Raw genomic sequence first — 20,280 nt, 5'->3', positions numbered from 1 at the left:
GGTTTTTACTGTTGACATAGCCAAAATGCACGCTAAACCGTAATAGCGTCGTGGTGCAGTGGTAAGATGCTGTGCTCCTGATCCTAAGGTCCCAAGTTCGAATCCCGGTTGAGGAAATATTTTTCTATACTTTTTTTTTACTAAGAAATTTACATTTTCTTAAAGAGGTCTCTCAATTTTTAATTAAATATTCATCAGGTTGTGTTTTCAAAGTGGGACATGACGTCACATTGTGACTGATTTTGTCTTCTTTGCCTTCTTCAATAAGTGCCCTGTTCCTGCTTGACAGTAAAATGCCCCTAGTGTGGTTGAAATATCATAGCAATCAAGCTGTAGAAATCGTGCTATAAAGCAAAATTTTTCTTCACTATGTGTTTCACAAACCACCGAGTACACCCACCATTCACCCAGCATGCACACCATTTACATTTCACCCAGTACGTACATGCAGTATTCACCCAGCACATCCATCATTCACCCACCATTCCCACAGTTCACCCAGTATGTACCCACCATCCTCCCAGCACGCCCAGCATTCACCAACCATTTACACAGGTCACCCAGTAGTCATCCCACCATCCACCCACTACACCCACCATTCACCCAGCCCGCCCACCATTGAGACAAGTCACCCAGTATGTATCCCACCAATACATCCCACCATCTACCACTGTACCCACCATCCACCCATTATACCCACGATGAATTCCACCATAACCACCATGTTTTCCATCATGCCCAGCACATTTTCCATCATGCCCAGCATAAAATTTATGATGGGCAATGCTGGGATTTTCAATAGAGATCTGTAAATTTTTAATCAAATATTGATCAGGAGCTACAGAATTTTCGACTACAAGACGTCACACTACAGAGAACAGAACGACAGTCACAACGTCCCAACATATGACAGACTGAAAATTTCCTGTTGTGTTATTCAAGTGGGTGAAACGTCTATACGCCGTATACGCACATTGCCGTCCTCTTTATTAAAAGCAACGTTGCTGAAACACGTCGTACAAGACGCTGTACGACTCGCATAACATCGAAATACAACGCCGTCACCATCCATGAGATCACCGAAAGCACGGTCGCTTTCGGTGGTGGCCTACAGATGGCAGCACAGGTAGCGCCGGTAAAGTTACCGGTGATATTATTTTGCCGTCTTCAGCCTTAGCTACATGTGAGTGCGCGCTGCATTGACGCCGTCCGATGCAGTTGTTTAATCGTGTGTACGCTGTGCCGAGAGTAATTGTGATGCATTTTGTATTCATTGAGAATCACGAAACCCCTGGGACCGCGTAATGTAGCCCGCAGTATCCTTCGTGTGGTGCGCCGATGTCGAAGGTATGACCCTTCGCCACTTTCTTTGTTCCGGGCTCCCGAAAAGGATCTCCTCCTCTGGCCCTCTCGCATCGTATCACACTGTACGGAAGAATTTGGTGAAAATTGTGCTCTCACGTCGTGTAGTTGATCCGCAATTCAACAGTGTGTGCGCCGGAAGGACCGTTGGCGCAGTCGATGCCGTGGCACCTGTGACGCTAAAAGGAGCGCTTTCCGAGTACGCCTAGAAAGGTAAGTCCGGCGCTTGCGTGAATTCTTCCTGTCTATGGTTCGTGAAGTGTGCGTTCTTGTACGTATCGCAAGATCCGTACAACAACCGAATCCGAATGAGTAAAGCAGCAAGAATTATAAATGTGCTTTTCAAATGGTTGTTCTTCATGTTGCAGTGCACGTTTAGCAAAAAGTTCCATGGAAATTGCCCTAAAACGTATTCATGTTACCAACAGCTCTATCTTTGGTTTATTTACTTTCACCTATGAAGCACGCTAGCGCGGGTGGTTCTTTGATCTAAATGGGCACAAAAATTCAAGCAAAGAAAGTTACTGTTTGTGTACATAATTTTTCATTGAGATATAGTATAGGCATTTCTAGAAGTAGTACGTCGATGTGTCGTCTTCACAGCTAACAGCTGCGCGATATAGCACCCGATTTCTTCGTCGACGCATGACCAGATTTTCAGCTTGTATGGAAATTCTTCTGTTTATAGAGTGTCGTCAGATGACGTGTATTAGTGTCCTGTGTGTTTTCGTGTACTTGTAAAGCGTTCCGATCTCGCAGAGAAGCGGAAATTACAAAAGCAATGTTTCTTTTTAATCGAAAAATCTTTCTCTTTTCTGTATTGTCTCTCCAGAAACAAAGGTGGTCTGTTGTAATTTTGAGCGCATCGTCCTTTGGGAGCAGAGCTTTGTTGCGCCGCATAAACAAATTAGGTTTTGGAACACTTTTCATGTCCTAAGGAATTTTTCGATAGTACAATTCACATTTCACGTCATCCAGCTGTATGTTTGTGTGAACCTTTTCATAGTAGATTCATGTTTGCTACAGTTCGATTTACGTGTTATTTAACCGCCTGTGATGTTACGGTCAGATATTTGCACAACCAGTTGCAGCTTCATGTAACTGGTTGTATGAGACTTTTTTCAAAATATGACGTGATCTTTTTATATCACAAGTTAGCAGTTTCAGCAGGGATTACAATAAATTAAGCATTTATTATTGTTTAGGGATGGCAAGATTTTGTGAACCAGAGGCAGCTCCACATATGCACCTGCGGCACTTCTGCAGCCTCAACAGCACGTCAAAGTACCTGATATGCATGCTGTGACAAGGTGTGTGCAAAGCAGTCGCTGTCACTTAAACGAGCTACAGATTTTGTTCGTATCATCCATGTTTGGAAACTCTCCTGAATTTTTCGTGGGTTTACAAATGTGGGCTCATTTTACAATTTTTTGAATGTCACTTTAGAAAGACAATGAAGTTGTGTTGGTTAAGATGTTTTAAAGCTGTTGAGAGATTAAGGGCATGACATTGTTAAAATGCATGTAAAAAATTAATTGTAATGGTACTTGTACTGGTTTATTATTAGCGATGCAATATCTCTAACAAGAACATCAGAGGGGCACTTGCTTTAGGGAAGTGTGGTCAGATAAATTCATGAAGCAGCGTAAAGCGGCAGCAGCAAGCACGTTGAGAAAGCTCTGTAATCTAAAAAAAACAAAGTTGTCAGTTACTGGTTTCAAGTTCGCTGCTGCTTTTTGTGCTGCACGATAAGTTAAATAATGGTTGATAATGTGTGTGTGATGTAATAGTTCTGCGCAAACACACGAGGTGGAGAGAAGTAATTATTGAAGGGAAAATCAGACATCCGCCTGCTCGTAGCATTTGCTACAAAGGAAACCCATATGTGTTCCTCAAAAGGAAAGCCGCACAGTTGAAGAAAAATTCGTCCTGGTCCGGGACTCGAACCCGGGACTACCACCTTTCCGAGGCAGCCACTCTACCATCTGAGATAACCAGGTGGCTAGCACATGGCAGGGCCAAGTCGAATTAGTTGACAACACGAAGCAAAGGCAAGGGTTTGACGTAATATTTTTTCGCCTTTATTAATTACCTCTTTACACCTTGCGCGTTTCCACAGAACTATTACGTCAGACCCTTGCCTTTGCTTCATGTTGTCGACAAATTCGAATTCGCCCGGCCATCTGCTAGCCGCCTGGTTATCTTAGATTGTAAAGCGGCTGTCCCGGAAAGACGGTGGTCCCGGGTTTGAGTCCCGGACCTGGACGGTTTCTTTTTTTCAGCTGTGATGATGATGATGATGTGTAGTGTTTTATGGCGCAAGGGCCAGGTTTGGCCAAAGAGCGCCATGACAAGTGGTAGTGTTAACGATGTAATATGGGAGATGTGACTTGGCTGTAAAGTGGCCTAAAAATAGTCGCTGTAAAGTGCGTAAAATCTGCGTGCTATCAAATTATGGCGATGACTAATGACGGATACTATGTACATTAAAATCCATCGTAAAAGAATGATGCAAAATAGAAAATATATAAGATTCTAAAATTCACTAGAGCACCACTGCCTCGTTAGAGCCCTTGAGACACAAGGGCCTAGAGGCATGTGCTACATAAAAAAAATTATCACAGCGGCATCCTCTGGAAAGAGGAGACGCTACGAGTGTGTGGGGCTTATAACATGTAATACAACATCTTTCAGGAAGCCCAGGACTGCGCTGGAGTCAAACAGCGGTTCTGGGCCTAGTAACATTACTGGATGAAGGGGGATGCGCTGCCGGTATGCTAAGGGAAAATGCTTCTTTCTTTCATGTTCGCCTTCCCGACACTCCAGGAGGACGTGGAGGACGGTCATCCTCTCCCCGCATCTACCACAGGTTGGAGGCTCGTTTCCGGTGAGTAAAAAGTTATGTGTGCCAAATGTGTGTCCTATTCTTAGACGACAGAATAGGACATCTGTCCGGCGTGATTTTGTTACTGAAGGCCAGAATCCTAACTGTGGCTTTATCACGTGGAGCTTATTATTTGTTTCTGCGTCCCATAGTCGTTGCCACTGGTTCCGTAGTTTCCTCCGTAAGAAGGGCTTCAGGTCTGTGACAGGAACTGCAGCGGTGGGATTAGCAGAATGCGATGTAACTGACGTGGCCATCTGGTCCGCAAGAACGTTACCTTCTATGCCCCTATGACCTGGCACCCAGCATATGATGACATGCTGATTACCTATATACGCTTTACACAGAGCAGAATAAAGTTCGTTAATTACTGGATTTTTGTGGTTAGAGAAAGCCATCAAGGCCTTCACAACACTAAGGGAATCCGTATATATGACTGCTTTCTGGAGTTTTGATTTCCTTATATGCTTCACAGCCGACAATAGTGCGTAAGCCTCAGCCGTAAAGATACTAGTTTCCGCATGCAGTACATCGGTTTCCGAGAAGGATGGCCCGACGGCTGCATAGGACACCCCGTCGTGTGACTTCGATGCGTTTGTGTAGAACTCCGTGCAAGAGTGTTTGTGCTGGAGTTCCCGGAAATGCATCTGGATTTCAATCTCTGGAGCGTTTTTTGTAACTTCCATGAAAGATGTATCGCATTGTATCAACTGCCACTCCCAAGGAGGTAGCAGCTTGGCTGGATGCATTAGGCGAAGTTCGAGGATTGGAACATGCATTTCATGACTAAGCTCCCTCACACGCAGCGAGAAAGGCTGTCTTATGGAAGGACGATTACGAAATAGTGTAGCATATGTCATATCATTAATGGTGTTAAAACAGAGATGTTCGGGATTAGAGTGGACTTTCAAAAAATATGTTTGGCTGATGTATGTTCTCTGGATATGAAGTGACCACTCATTCGATTCTGCATATAAACTTTGTACGGGACTCGTTCTGAAAGCTCCTGTGGCTAAACGGATACCCAGATGGTGAACAGGGTCTAGCATCTTTAGTGCGCTCGGGGTGGCAGAGTGATAAATGACGGCACCGTAGTCTAGTCGTGATCGAATGAGGCTTTTATATAGATTCATTAAACACTTCCTGTCACTACCCCACGTAGTCTGGGAAAGAAGTTTCATTATTTTCATTGTTTTCAGACATTTTTCTTTAAGATGTTTAATGTGGGGGACGAAAGTGAGTCTGTAGTCAAGTATGACACCTAGAAATTTATGTTCTTTGTTTACAGGTATCTGTTGTCCACACACTTCCAAGCAGGGATCCGGAACTAGGCCTCTCTTCCTTGTGAACAAAACACAAGAACTCTTATGAGGATTGATTTTGAATCCATTTTTCTCTGCCCACCCTGACACCTTGTTTAAACCATGCTGCACCTGTCTCTCGCACACTGCGAGGTTACAGGATTTGAAACCGATTTGAATGTCGTCCACATAGACGGAATACAAAATGGCCGGTGGTAAGGAAGCACGAAGTGCTGTCATCTTAACAATAAAGAGTGTGCAACTGAGCACGCCACCCTGGGGTACTCCGGTTTCTTGTGCAAAAGGACGTGACAGCACATTGCCTAATTTCACCCGGAAGGTACGATTGGACAAGTAGCTTTTTATTATGTTTAGCATATTACCATGAATGCCCATTTCTGACAAATTTTTCAAGATTCCGTAGCGCCAGGTCGTATCGTACGCCTTCTCCATATCGAGGAATATTGATAAGAAGAGCTGTTTGTGTACAAACGCGTCACGAATATGTCCTTCAATACGTACAAGATGGTCGGTTGTGCAGCGCCCTTCTCGGAAGCCACACTGAAAGGGATCAAGCATTTTGTTTTGTTCAAGGAAATGGATGAGTCGCCGATTTATCATTTTTTCAAATACCTTACACATGCAGCTTGTGAGAGCTATCGGGCGGTAACTTGCCACTGAAGAAGGGTCTTTCCCTTGTTTCAAAACAGGGACCACAACGGCTTCTTTCCATGCCGTTGGAAGGTACCCTGCGTCCCACATAGTGTTGAAAAGTGTAAGTAGTGTTTCTTGCGTGTCATTGTGTAAGTTTTTGAGCATTTCATACATGATTCTATCGGATCCCGGTGAGGAGCTTTTGCATGCGCTCAAGGCAGCTTTCAATTCGGCAATACTAAAAGGGCAATTGTACGGTTGATTCTGTCGGTATTTATTGATGAGTGGCTTGCATTCTTCTATTTGTTTATATTTTAGGAAGGATTGCGAATAATGTTTTGAGCTTGATACACTCTCAAAGTGCTCCCCAAGTGAGTCGGCCTGATCTTTCAGTGTATCGCCCTCTGTATTTACTAGAGGGAGTGAATATGTTTGCCGCCCTCGAATCCTATTAACCCTGTTCCAGGCTTTGGCCTCATCTCTGAACGAGTTAATACTCGATAAAAACTTGTGCCAGCTTTCTCTTCTGGCCTGCCGGCGGGTTCTCCTACCTTGGGATTTTATTTTTTTAAAGTTGACAAGATTTTCAGCGGTGGGAGAAGCTCGCAGCAACCCCCACGCCTTGTTCTGATTCTTACGGGCGGTTCGACATTCGCTGTTCCACCACGGTACACGTGGTTTGCATGCCAAACCACTTACTTCGGGTATGCAATGTGATGCGGCATCTATTATGAATGCTGTAAGATAATCCACAGCAGCATCAATTTCTAAAGAAGATAGGTCAGCCCATGAGATGCTAGAGAGAGTTCGAAATTTCTGCCAGTCGGCTGTGTCTATCTTCCACCTAGGAGCTTGTGGAGGATATTCGTTTTCTTTAGATGTTCTTATTAGTATGGGGAAGTGGTCGCTCCCGTAAGGATTTTTCATAACTTCCCATTCGAGTTCAGGCAATATACACGGGGAAACTAGGCTGAGGTCAATTGATGAAAATGTTCGGTTGGCGAGAGAATAATATGTGGGTGCCTTCTTATTCAGCAGGCATGCACCAGAAGAGAAGAGGAACTGTTCAACAAGACGACCTCGCGCATCTATACGAGAGTCGCCCCACAGGCTGTTGTGCGCATTGAAATCTCCAAGTACAACGTACGGTTCTGGCAATTCATCTATGAAGGACTGAAATTCATGTTTGCTTAGTTTGTAGTGTGGAGGTATATAAATCGAGCAAATAGTGATAAGTTTGTTTAGCAAAACAATTCGAACCGCCACTGCTTCAAGGGCCGTTCGTAGCTGTAAATGTTGACATGCTATGCTCTTTTGGATTACAATTGCAACACCTCCCGATGATGCGATTGCATCATCGCGAGCTTTGCGAAAAGTGACATGCTGTCGGAGAAAGTTTGTGTGTTGTGATTTGAGGTGTGTTTCCTGTAGACACAACACTTTTGGATTGTGTTTGTGTATAATCTCTTGCACATCATCAAGGTTCCTAAGAAGACCTCTGACGTTCCACTGTATGATTTGTGTATCCATATTTAAAGTAAGTTGGTGCTGTGTGTACGGAAACTGAAAGATGTCTTAGATTACAGAGCTCTTTCGAGGCCCTGTAATCGGTGTTTTGCCCTTTCTGGAGCGTTCGAGGGAGCCTCGCCGCTCCTTAGGCGCTTGGCGCGCCGTGAGAACAGTTGTAGTGTCCATTGCCTCTTGGGAGGCGCTGGACACATGCTCTTGCGAGCGAGTTTTCTGTGAGGCTCCTGCCTGGGAAGGCAAGATCCTTGCGCCCACCAGACCGGAGGTCGATGGGGCTCCCTGATGGGTCTGGCTGCGCCGGCTGTTGCCAGCGCTGGATGGGGCCGGGGAGGTTGGGGCAGCCTCGGCTACGCCCACCTTCGGGATCGATGGCCCCGTCTGGTTTGTTGGCGTAGCAGCGTTAGCTGCAGCCGCCGAGGGGGCGGATGGCGTCACTGCCGCCTCACTGAGTGTGGGTCGGACAGCCGCCGGAGGCCGTTGTGGCGCTGCCCCCTGACGCGCCACTTCGGCAAATGTGTTCTTAGGCAGGTATGCCACCCGCCTACGTGCCTCCTTGAATGATATATTTTCTTTCACTTTGATCGTGACAATTTCTTTTTCTTTTTTCCAAGATGGGCACGACCGCGAGTACGCGGCGTGCTCTCCATCACAGTTTACACAATGCAAAGAGTTCGTGCAAGCTTCAGACGTGTATTCATGGGCACTGCATTTTGCACACGTTTGGCGGCCTCGGCAGCTCTGCGAGCTGTGGCCAAAACGTTGGCATTTGAAACATCTAAGGGGGTTTGGCACGTATGGCCTAACACGGAGCTTAATATATCCTGCCTCGATTGACTCGGGCAGGACACTCGAACCGAAGGTTATTATCAAGTGTTTCGTTTGGATTTCTTTTCCATCTCGCCTTATCTTAATTCTTTTGACCTCTATAACATTTTGTTCACTGAAGCCCTCCAAGAGCTCAGCCTCAGTGAGCTCCAGCAAATCATCGTCCGAGACAACGCCCCGGGTGGTTTTCATAGTACGGTGCGGGGTTACTGTTAGTTGGTTATCCCCAAATGACACAAGCTTAGACAGTTGCTCGTATTGTTTCTTATCGCGGAGCTCAAGGAGGAGATCACCGCTTGCCATCCTGGTCGCCTTATATCCGGCTCCAAAAACATCAGTCAAAGTCTTTGATACAAGGAACGGTGAAATAGTGCGCACTGGTTTGCCGGGTTTTTCCGAGTGAACTACGTGGAAACGTGGGAAGTTGTGGACTTGGCGTCCGAAAAACTGAAAAACTTCATCGGTGCGCCCTCTTTTCTGAGGGCGATCAGGGAATGGAGGAAAATAGCTATCCATAAATATATGTGAAATTTCGGCAGCAACGCCAGCCACCCACCATGGAGTCCAACAAGGGGACGCTGCAGGGCCTGAAAAACAGGGCCTGCAAACGCCAGCTGTACGTTGCCGCTATAACCTAATATGATATAACCAAGGTTGGCTACTCACACAAGGTTAACCCTTGCTGCCAGGAAGGTCGGAAGCAATAAAGAAATGAGAAGGAGACAGGAAAGGTGGAAAGTAAGGAAAAGACGAAGGTTGTAGGTAGAGAGAGACAGGAAAAGGCAACTATCGATTTCCCCCGGGTGGGTCAGTTCGGGGGTGCCGTCTACGTGAAGCCGAGGCCAAAGGGGTGTGTTGCCGCCGCCGAGGGGCCGTAAAGGTCCAAACACCCGGCATTGGCTCAACCCCCAGGATCCCCTTTTCCCCGGACACGGCTAAGCCGCGCACGGCTACACGCGGGAGGGTCCAACCCTCGTGTGCTCGGGTACGTGGTGTCGCAACACACCAAACGCCTGCTGACGCAGACGCCCCTGCGGGGTTTCAGCTGTGAGGCTTCCCTTTCGAGGAATCCGTACGGGTTTCTTTTGTAGCAATTGCTACGAGTGGGTGGATGTGCGATTTTCCCTTTATTAATAATGTGTGTGTGTATGCAACAATGGGGGTGCTGAGAGCAAGCTTTAAAATAATGTGTGCTATGTCCCCAACAAAGAATTTAGTGTCTGCAGCATTTTTACAAAATATTATGTTCACAGGTTGGCAGGTATGACATAATGTACAACGATATTGTACAACACTTTTGCTGTAGATGCCATATTCATAACGTCCATTTCCTGTCTACTTGAATCGTATATTTAGAATTTGGCCCACCTTCAGTTTGATCAAGTTACATAGGTAGCCCCCTCTGAGGTAAATATAATTAGGGGCTATTGTAGATAAGCATGATATACCTACTCACTGTATTGTGACATATTTTTAGGGACTGTGTTGTGAGGCATGCATATCCTTTTACCTGTATGTCTTGCTGCCGGTTGCCCGACAAAAGCATAAATGCTCTGCCCACCTTTATTATTATGCTTTCATGTAGACTTCTAACATCTGTGCCCACATAGACTCCATGTTCTTAATTACATTTTTCTAAGTATTCACTGTTGTGCATTACATTATTGTGTTACGTTACTGTGCATTACATGCTTTTCTTTGTTTTATTTGGGAGGGGGTACTCATTTCTATAATAGTACAGAGAATAGGACTTCAAAACAAAAAGCCACGAAAGGTGGCTTCAAAGTGTATGATGCTTGGAATTCTACATTCCATCCCCTAAAGCGCTACCAGTAGTAAAACATTCCTAATTGTCTCTTTTATAAGCTAGCTGCCAGATACATAGTCCCATTATGAGAGTATGTTATTTTTTTTCTTTGGTCTGACTTCTTTTGTTGAACGTTCTCCTGGTTAGTTCAGAATTTGTTTTCTTGCCACCTCATGCAATACTCCAACTGGAGCCTATGAGCTATGTGTATAATAAATAACTAAATTCCTAAAGCATGCAACAAACCATGCTTCATAGCATTTAAATGTTGCCAGTTTATTATGCTTCTTGAGTGCAGCGCAGCATGGAGCTTGAGGCTGATCTCTTCAGATGTAAAAAAAAATGCAGGTTATGAAAATGTGGTCCTACAAACTGCTGGTTACGCATGTCAGTCAGCCTGTTGCAGTGGTCACAAGTGAGAATGTAACCAAAAGCTGGGCGTGCTCGGCCATTTTGCATGTGGCACAGGATAAAGCTTCACCTCTGCTATTGCTTCTCTTATAATAATGGCCTTCGAGTATACATGCCGAGTTATGCTTCTGGGGACACTTATTAGTTAACCTTATCAGGTAATACCATTAGCCTTATGGGTGCTCTAATGTTGCAGTGCCTGCAGGATGGCCAGCATTACAATACACATTAAAATTATTGTACAAGTCATGCAGTGGTATCGGGATTGGCCCACCAAGTGACACCCTTTAATTACACTATACCTGGGATCAGCCCAGCTCACTCAGTCAGGGAGACATCCATGCATAAGGGGATGGGTATAGCAAATAGAGGGCGTTCGATTAATCTTTCTCACATAGATAGCTCATACATATAATCTTTCTTAAATTGGATGCTTTGTTGCTCAACATGAAGTTACTTATGTGCATAATGTCAGCATTTCGATCCTATTTATGCCTAACGAAAGTTGCTTTGTTCAGTGTCACTTTTTGTATTGTTTCGCTTGTGATTCTAAGCTCACTTGTTTTATAACTGCTATAGGTATGGCTGGACCTGGAGAAGAAGTGTAAGCAGACCATGCTATGTTGCTGATCTGCGCTGATCTCCACATCCAAGTTGGTCCCGCGACAGTTGGGCGCCATTGTGCCTTCCTTCATTGACAAGGTGATATAATATGGTGAGCTCGTACTTCAATATCAGTATTGAAAATTATGTTAAGGAAAAAAGGCAAGGATTGGTCTTTATGATAGATACGCTCATGTTCTTTCTTTAAGGTGTTTTTTGACACTGTTCTGCATGGGCATATTTTTAGAGGATTATAACAGTACTTTATTGCAAAGTGCCATGGCGCTAGTTTATGCGTTAAAGTAGCACTCTTTCACCAAAAAAGCCGTATTTAGCACACAGTTCACAAGGAAAGAAAGGAGGCAACAGGACAGAGTGCTACTAACAGTTCAGTATTATAGCTCGCACAGTAATATTGTACAAAAGGTGAAAGGGGGAGAATAGATCTGAATACATATTGTTCGTACAGAAACGAAAAGGACGCATCACATGGTGAGTGTGACACTTGTTTTACAAGATAAGAAGTAGTCTCACCGTCTAGTAATTCTCTGTATGGGGAGCTAGTGCTAGGTTCCTCGTCATACATATAAGAAAAGCCTCAGATATCTCTCCAGCGCTTTTGTCTTTATATTTTGTCACGATCAAGCAGCTTTCAAACATAGGTGCATGTGCACCGAGAGCAGTGCACTACCACTGCTAACTGACCCTCGCATCAAGTTTGCTTGGTCACGCTGCCAGTCATTTATACATTGGCCGGTTTATCCGATGTAGCCTCTACTGCATGAAATGGTATGTGATAGACACTGCACCTGTGTACTGGTACGTGCTTTCTTACATGATTTTTTTCAGAGATAGTGATGCAGGCCTTTTCATTATTTACATGCCTACACAACAAACCACGCATTATCTGTGCTTAGAAAGAATTGTAGGAAAATCTAGCATGAGGCAACTGTTCTCAGCACGAAACAAACTTGATTCGTTGGTTTTCGTTCATTATTGCGATCACACTAAGGCAGACAAGCTTGTAGGCTGTGCTTCTGCAATTTGTACAGCACACTGACAGCACTGGTGTGGGCCTCATCTGTGGGCTGACTGATGGCACCTTCTACGGCGCAGACCACTTGTATTGGGCGAGGCACCAATGTTGACGTTTGTTCCCTTGTGCAAAACAGCAGTCCTAAGTTTAGAGTAGTTGTAGGAAGACAAGGTAAACATAACTTCCATGGCTTGAGTGGGCTCATTTCTCTTGGGGCATCTAGCTTTTTTTCTTGCAACTGTGCAGAGGTGCTTCCCTAGAGTCAGCGTGAAAATGGCATAGAGTTGTGCATTCGGGAACTCCTGAACAATGATCTGCCGTAGTTAGGGCCTTGCGAAAATGCACTGTCTACCAAGTGGTAGAAAGTGCATTATTCAGCCACTTATTTCCTGTTGGCATGATTGCACTCGTGCTGTCAGTAATTTCTTGGCTTGCCGAATTATCTTGAGGCCCCACGCTGATGAGGCTACCGATGTCTTCATGTGCAGATTTTCAGGATGAGGTTTTTTGCTTTGCAAATGTTGTTGAAAGGTAGGTGGTGCTTACATGTAGCTATTCTGAATATTAGTGAAATGAATTGGCCCATCTTGCTTCGTCAAACATCGTCACGCCGACATCAGTTGCACAAACAAAAAACCTGGCCTACTTGCAGCGTCGTGCACGAAGAAACAAACAAATCAGTTGCTGGATTGTCTTGACATCGCATACTAAGCTGAGACCAGAACTGCTGTAGCTACAAACCAGGCAGAAACGATGATGATGAGCAGGGATTCGCAGTAGCGCCACTTCGTGGGGCAGCAAGGAGGCTCCGTTCAAAACAAAAATGGCGTTCAGCAAGTAGAACCATGCAATGGTCAGAGTCGGTGCATGGTGCTCTCGATCAAGTTGGCTCAAGGAGTGTCCGAAAAATCAGACGAGAGGTTGCAAGGCGTCCGAATTTTCGGAAGTTGTTATACATTATGGTCCATGGAGAGAATGGCAGTGCCGTGAAGCAGACCAAGTAATCATGTCCGGAAAATCAGTCGGCGACTGTACCTATACCTATGTGTCTATGTATACCTAGGTGCAACAGTGTTTGCTATGATCTGTGCCAGAATTGCTGTTGCCCGTAGATGCCCAACATGTAGGGTGTCAAATTGTAAAATACCTTGCAAAAGTGATCTACGGAAAAATACCGCTTCTGCTATATTTGGCTTTTGCAAGAAATTTAGCGGCTGCTGGCACCTACCTTAAAAGGCTTTATACGGTCTTCGCATGGCCAGGGCCTTGTACTTTTGTGAGTTTGCTTATCTCGAAATTTACCCCAGTTTTTATAACTTGAAGTTGGCAGGATACCTAGTCTCCTTTAACGTGTACCCAATAGACCTTACATAGGGGTTTTGGCATTTCCCTCCCATCTAAATGCAGCCATTGTGGCCGGGAGTCAATCCCGTGCCCTCTGCCTGAGCAGTGCAATGTCAAAGCCAGTACACTACGGTATTTTGCTGGCAGAAGGGTTTAGTTTCTGAATAATTTATTATCTCAACCTGTCTGTGTTGTTTTTAAAAGTATTTCATGTTTGTATTCTGTTGCTTCAATACTAGTAATTATTGTTAATCAAACGATGTGTCCATCTTTTTCCTATAAGACTTGCTTCAATCGCCTGCTAATTATGACAGCTCATTCTCCCACAGTAATCCATGTTCCCTTGAAACATAGGCAGTGCATGAAACCACATATTTTTCAATAAGATTTATTCATTATCTTCTATGACCGGAATGCTGAACCTTTCTTATCTGTGAAAACATAGGCGAATTTGCCTATGTGCTAACCTGTTGCATGAGTCAAGATAAATTATTGGCTTTACTTTTTCAGGTGCCCTGCTCGCTCTCACCCAAGCAACCCACTCCAGCGGTCTTCTCTCGGCAGACTGGATGCATCGAAATACCGTTAGAAGGTCCAATAAACAGTGCTTGGGACATTTATGACATGCTTTTATTTAAGCCGGAGGACTTCAGGCTTAATGAAAGCTCAAGTGGGTGTACAGAAATACCTACATAAAGTATACTTGTCTTTTTCACTTACAAGTACATGCCAATACTTTGCCTGACATTTTTCACCCCAAAATTACGCTTTACTGTGGATTTGTGAACAAACCATTACAGCAAAAAGCACTGCATTAAGACGAGTACAAGTAATCAAACATATACTGAACTTGCAAGAATTACATTTGCATACTTGTAGTAAATATGAAAACGAGGTACAGTCTTCTTCAGGGTGCATTTTCTTGTAGGTCATACATAGAGAACGTACTCGTGGGTCATACAAAACTTGTTCATGATTTATCACATCGGTGTTGGTAGTGCTAATCAATTGATGCCGAAAATTGTGTTCATCTTCGTATCAAGCAATGTACCAGGCAAACCTACATATGAAAGTGGCATTCTTGTTGCGAACCTAATGCAGATCTTCTCTTCAATGCTGATCGCAAATACACAAGTGTACAAAATAGGTGTAAAGAGTAAATTATATTAAGCAACATCAATCCATTCTGAAAGGACCTGGTATGAATGTAGCAAAAAATAGGTCTGAACAGGGGCAAACAGGTCTGGGTTAGATAGGACGGGATTAAACGGGTCAGGATTAAACAGGATTTAAACGGGTCAGGATTAAACAGGATTTAAACGGGTCAGGTTTAAACAGGATTTAAACGGTTCAGGTTTAAACAGGAATAAACGGGATTTAAACAGGTCACGACTGAACAGGATCAAACGGGGTCCCGTTCCATAACCCTATTTGATGAAACCCGTTTGAAAACAAATAGGATTTTCTAGTAGGGAACTGCTGGCTTTTCCCCGTTTTACCTCTTGTATGGCCGCGAACCGACGCTACCACTGGACACTGTGCTTCCGTCCGCCACAGCTTCATCTAGCGATTATGCCCGTGATGCAATCGCCCATGCTGACCATGCTTGCTAACTTGCGCGCGTTCGTTTACAAGTGTCTCAAGACAAGCAGAAACAACGCTACTACCTCCGCCACCGTGATGTCCATTTTGTGCCCGGCGCCCTCGTGTTGCTTTGGTCACCATCGCGTAAAGTCGACCTTTGTGAAAAACTGCTTTCCTGTTACACAGGCCCATATCGCGTGATATGCTAAGTGACCAATGTCACCTATGAAATCGTTGTAGCCACGCCCACTACGTCCTCCGCTGTGGCAACCAGTGACATTGTCCACGTTGCCCGACTCAAGCCATACAACTCTCCATGCCCCTTGGATATTTAACAGCATCGTGATGATGCTTTTGCCGCCGGCGGGGGGGAGGGGGTAATATTGCGATATCATCGATCGATGCTCAAGAGACGAGCCGCCGCGAGAATGACGAAGAAGTTGGTAGGTGCCCTTGGCAAGAGCGAGTGTCAGCCTGGCTGCCTGGCTCCAGTATAAATAGCATGTAAATAGCATCTTTCGTCTGTGTATTTCCACACGTAACAATATTTTGGAACCACGTAAATATATTAGGCAGGAAGTGAACAACAATACAATATATCCTAGACGACGATGGAAACAGACTGGAAGGAGAAGAGGCAACAAATTACATCCGAAAAATAACAGCCGAATCTTTCCAAGACAATGCGAAGGTTGGATTTGAAGAAAAAAAAAAGAACATGAAAGAGACGCAGAAGGAAAACAAGCTGGTGCTGACAAATTTCAACTGGAAGAAAGCCGAAAAGAACATTCCTAAGCGCCCAGCCACAGGGCTGGACGACATCCCCGTAGGGCTGATTAATGAACTAGGACCAAAAAGTAAGGAAGCTGTGGTGAAAGCAATGGAAAAAACTTTGAAAGATAGACGAATACCAGGCAGTTGGCGACAAAGTAGAAATATTTAATACATAACGGTGAGGAGGAGAAAGACAGAATTTACTCGTATAGACCGTCGAGCATCACATCGGTAGTATACAGGCTAGCAATGCAGGTAATCAAATTAAATCTTCAAGCATGGGTAGAGAATAATGGCATTTTGGGAGAACTTCAGAATGGCTTCGGAATATGTAGGCGTTTAGATGATAACTTATTTGTTCTTAATCAGTGTATTCAAATATCAAAAGCAGAAAGCATACCGGTATATGTGGCCTTTTTAGACATTACGGGAGCCTATGACAACGTAGACCGCAACATTTTGTGGGATATTCTGGAAGGGAAGGCTTGGGTGACGATTGTCTACAGCTTTTCAGAGAGGTTTACCTAGAAAATACCATTTGCGTTGAATGGGAAGGGATGAGGAGCGAGGAGAAAGTTCATGTCAACAAGAGACTGAGGCAGGGTACCCTTTATCCCTACTGATTTTTATGATGTACATGGTGAGGAAGAAGAGGGTGCTAGAAAATATTAAAAAAAAATTAAATTATGCGGTTTCACGTGCCAAAACCACTTTCTGATTATGAGGCAGGCCGTAGTGGAGGACTCCGGAAATTTTCAGTAACTGGGGTTCTATAACGTTCACCTAAATCTAAGTACACGGGTGTTTTCGCATTTCGCCCCCATCGAAATGCGGCCGCCGTGGCCGGGATTCGATCCCGCGACATCGTGCTCAGCAGCCCAACACCATAGCCACATAGCAACCACCGTGGGTGAGGGTGCTAGAAGGAAGTAATATGGGGTTAAATCTCTCATACAAACAGGCGGTTGCAGTAGTAGAGCAGTAGCTTCTACGTTAGCCCTTTGGTTTAGCGAGAGCAGTGGAAAAGTAAACGCGTCCGCAATAGGGATTAGTAAGATGCGGTCGGAGGATTGCTGGAAGAGGTAGGGAAACGATAAAACAACGGAGACGTACAAAAGCATAGTTTGCAATAAGGCATCAGAAAATTTGGATGCGGGAGCTCAAAATGGCTTCTTTTTATTGTTTATCTTAGGTAGGACATTAGGCAGTATAACAGCAAGAGCTTGGTGGCGCAACGCACCGCCCTGTTTTAGTGGAGCCGCTCATAACATCCATCCATCTATCCATGGTGGCGCCCACAAAAACGGTGTATACATGCTCGGTTCTTCTCCCCTATCCCCACCATTCTTTCTCCCCTACTCTTTTGAACCCTTTCCTCCACCCCCACAGAGCGTTGGAGGTGCTATAGCACGAGAGGAAGTAACGCCGCTGTACTTTTGTCTTCGATTTCTCCGTTCAAATCACTCAGACACACACACCGCGTCGGGGGTTGGGGGTCAGATCATGTGTATACATTACAGGAGCGAGTCCGAGAGGAAAGGCGACGCTAGAAACCCGTTTCACCCCCTCGAAGAATGTGCATAATGTCCTCTGGAACTCCCTGGCCGTCGCCATATTAGCCTCTTGACAGCTGTAATTATCCGTGACTCCTCTCTGAAAGAATTGCAGAAACTGCAGCGCTTCCCTTTCTACTAAAGTGCGAATCCAGAGGGGCCTTAGATAGAACTGTAGGAAGGAGGGAGGAAAAGAGGCACTTCCCATTCAAGGGAGGGGGGAAGCGACATGAGCAGGCAAGGAAACCCTACTACTATACGACGGCGGTTGCGGGCATACTGGATAAGCTTAAGTTCAATGTACGGTACATTACGTCAAGCATTACGCAGGGCGTGCAGAAGCAGAGCCGCATTAATTAAAATAGTCGGCGGTCAAATCAACACTTCTCTGCCCGCCGCGGTAGTTTGTGTCTATGGCATTGCTAGAGGCCATGCATTGGATCCATACCGCGGCAGCCGCATTTCGACGGGGCTGAACCAGAAAACGCACCTGCACTTAGATATTGGGCCACGTTAAAGAAGATCACAGTGTCAAAATTAACCCGGAATCTGCCACAGCGGCGTGCCTCATAATGCGATTGTGGTTTTGGCAGGTACAGCCCCATCATCCAATTCAAGTTTAATACTTCTGCCACAATGCGATGTGCCATGTGAGGCAATGACTATGATCAAACCTCTCAGAGGTTATTAAATATAGCGCACACCAATGCCTCAAGCAAACACCTCCCCTGTGTGTTCTGTGCACAACGCAGACGAACAGCGGTGCACGTACGGTAACGTTTCATATCAACCCGCCACTCTCGTTTAAGAGTGGCCTAGTTTATGAAACATTGAATAAATTATGCTTTAGCCGTCAACATCACGGCTAATTATCGTCGATCAACCCAACCAGCGCGGAAAGCTTAGCTTACATTGATTCCTTCAGTGCGTAGGATCTGCATAAATTTTTCTACTGTTTTCTTTACCGTCACTACCACGGGACAATACTGCACTACTGGGCCGACCAGCGGCGGAGGTGACGCAGTCTTTAAGCACTCCCCATACGTTGGCCGATGCTGAATATCGTGCAATACTGGGCCGGCATGCGGTGGAAGTGAAATTCACCATTAGGGAGCCAACATCGATAGCTTTGCTGGTCATCCTTTTTCACAAAGTGGAAGGACAGTGAGCTTTTTAACCCATGGCTAGATGATCTGCAAGTATGGCATCACTGCTGCGCGTTTCTTTTAATTTTGCCCTGCTTTTTTTTGTGGTCTCGATTTATTACTGCTGGCCACACACCTTCGCGAACTGATGAATCCCGCCGAAAGAACCTTATGCCACCATGTGTGAACACTTCCTTATTGCTGCACAAATGGTTGACGAAGCAATAGAAATTTTGCAATTTTGAAGTGACTAAAAGCGCAATTAAACACGGGCTGGACGCTTAGCGGTTGGTATCCCCAGAAATTATGATCTCGTGATTGCCGAATATCATAATCTCAGAAACGTAACCAGTTGTCCTGAGGAACTTCGTACATCAAATTCAACCCCTGCCGTCTGCTTTAAACACACCATGCATGCATGGTCAATGTACTTCTACTAAGCGATGGTGGAGGCGAACAGCGTAACAGTGCAAATAGACCTACTTATTCGGCTTACAAAGGAGCTGTTTCAATTACCGCCCGGAATATACATAAAGAGAATAAGTGATACTGTACACGAATTATCACAGCGTTTACAGCTTCTTCAGTCGCGAATCGTATTTCGCCGCAACCCTGAACCGCAGCAGTAAAGATCGGGTTCCAAAAGTTGACAAATGTGCTCTGTGTACAATCCTACCCCTTCCCGGGTTATCTGGAAAGAAGTAATTCTTCCAGTGAGTCGATCATCTTGAAATCGTTCCGATACCATAGGGGCAGTATGCTTGCAGTATGTTAAGGGTCCGGAATAGTAATTTCTACGCAAGACACTTTAAGGGCGTCATTAAACATAAATTTGTGCTAGTAGCGTGTTCAGCAATTTCAATATTTACACGCGTACACAATGCACTGAGCGAAATAAGAACAAGCGAAATTCACTAAAATAGCGGTTCCGTAAAACGTAAAAACAACTTGCTCCCTACTACGCCGCGTTTGTTCACACCACTAATTGTTTCGGCGCTTTCTCATTCATGCCGACGCGAGTCGCTTTTCGCGCCCTCCAACTGGACAGCGCTGGTTCCCAATAGAGATTTGCGTGGTGCCTTAAGCCGGTGCATCGCGGTGCTGGTGCTGATCGAATCGCCTCCCAGATGGCTGCTTGCTGCCAATGGAGCTTGCGTAGCGGCGGTCGTAATTATTGTCAATGTCTTCATTTCAGTTTGTACTTAAAAAAAAAAACACTAGGGATTGCGAAATAGAAACGGTGCATTATACACCACTTGACAGGTCTCACCACTCTACAAGTCAGCAGTAGGCAGAAGGCGAAAAATAATCACTGGACATAAAATGAGTACAACTCTGTATGCCCTTATGAAGAACGATATTGACAGAAAGCCTGTATGTCTCCTAATCGGCAACAACAAGTAATGCAAGTAATTTTAAAGATATAACACAGAATGGTACAGTGTAAGTTAACACGCAAACATTTGACAT

The 20,280-nt window shown here is 44.9% G+C and overlaps 1 protein-coding gene and 1 long non-coding RNA gene across 18 annotated transcripts in view; one reads left to right on the top strand and one right to left on the bottom strand.

The window, feature by feature from the left end:
- The window catches only part of LOC135908735 (uncharacterized), a 1,076,237-nt gene that overhangs the window by 353,189 nt on the left and 702,768 nt on the right, over window positions 1–20,280 (bottom strand). The window lies entirely within an intron of this gene.
- LOC139052093 (uncharacterized) lies at window positions 1,179–14,425 on the top strand. 2 transcript variants are annotated; one of them, XR_011509698.1, is made up of 4 exons: window positions 1,179–1,575; window positions 2,568–2,672; window positions 11,351–11,486; window positions 14,265–14,425. It is a non-coding gene; the product is annotated as an uncharacterized lncRNA (long non-coding RNA). The 2 variants fall into 2 exon arrangements; XR_011509699.1 differs by lacking the exon at window positions 1,179–1,575 and having other exon boundaries at window positions 2,540–2,672.

This window comes from Dermacentor albipictus, unplaced genomic scaffold (genome assembly GCF_038994185.2).
Source record: "Dermacentor albipictus isolate Rhodes 1998 colony unplaced genomic scaffold, USDA_Dalb.pri_finalv2 scaffold_18, whole genome shotgun sequence".
Taxonomy (NCBI): Eukaryota; Metazoa; Arthropoda; class Arachnida; order Ixodida; family Ixodidae; genus Dermacentor; species Dermacentor albipictus.
The sequence above is the reverse complement of the archived record's forward strand: the minus strand, read 5'-3'. Positions and strand labels throughout refer to the sequence as shown.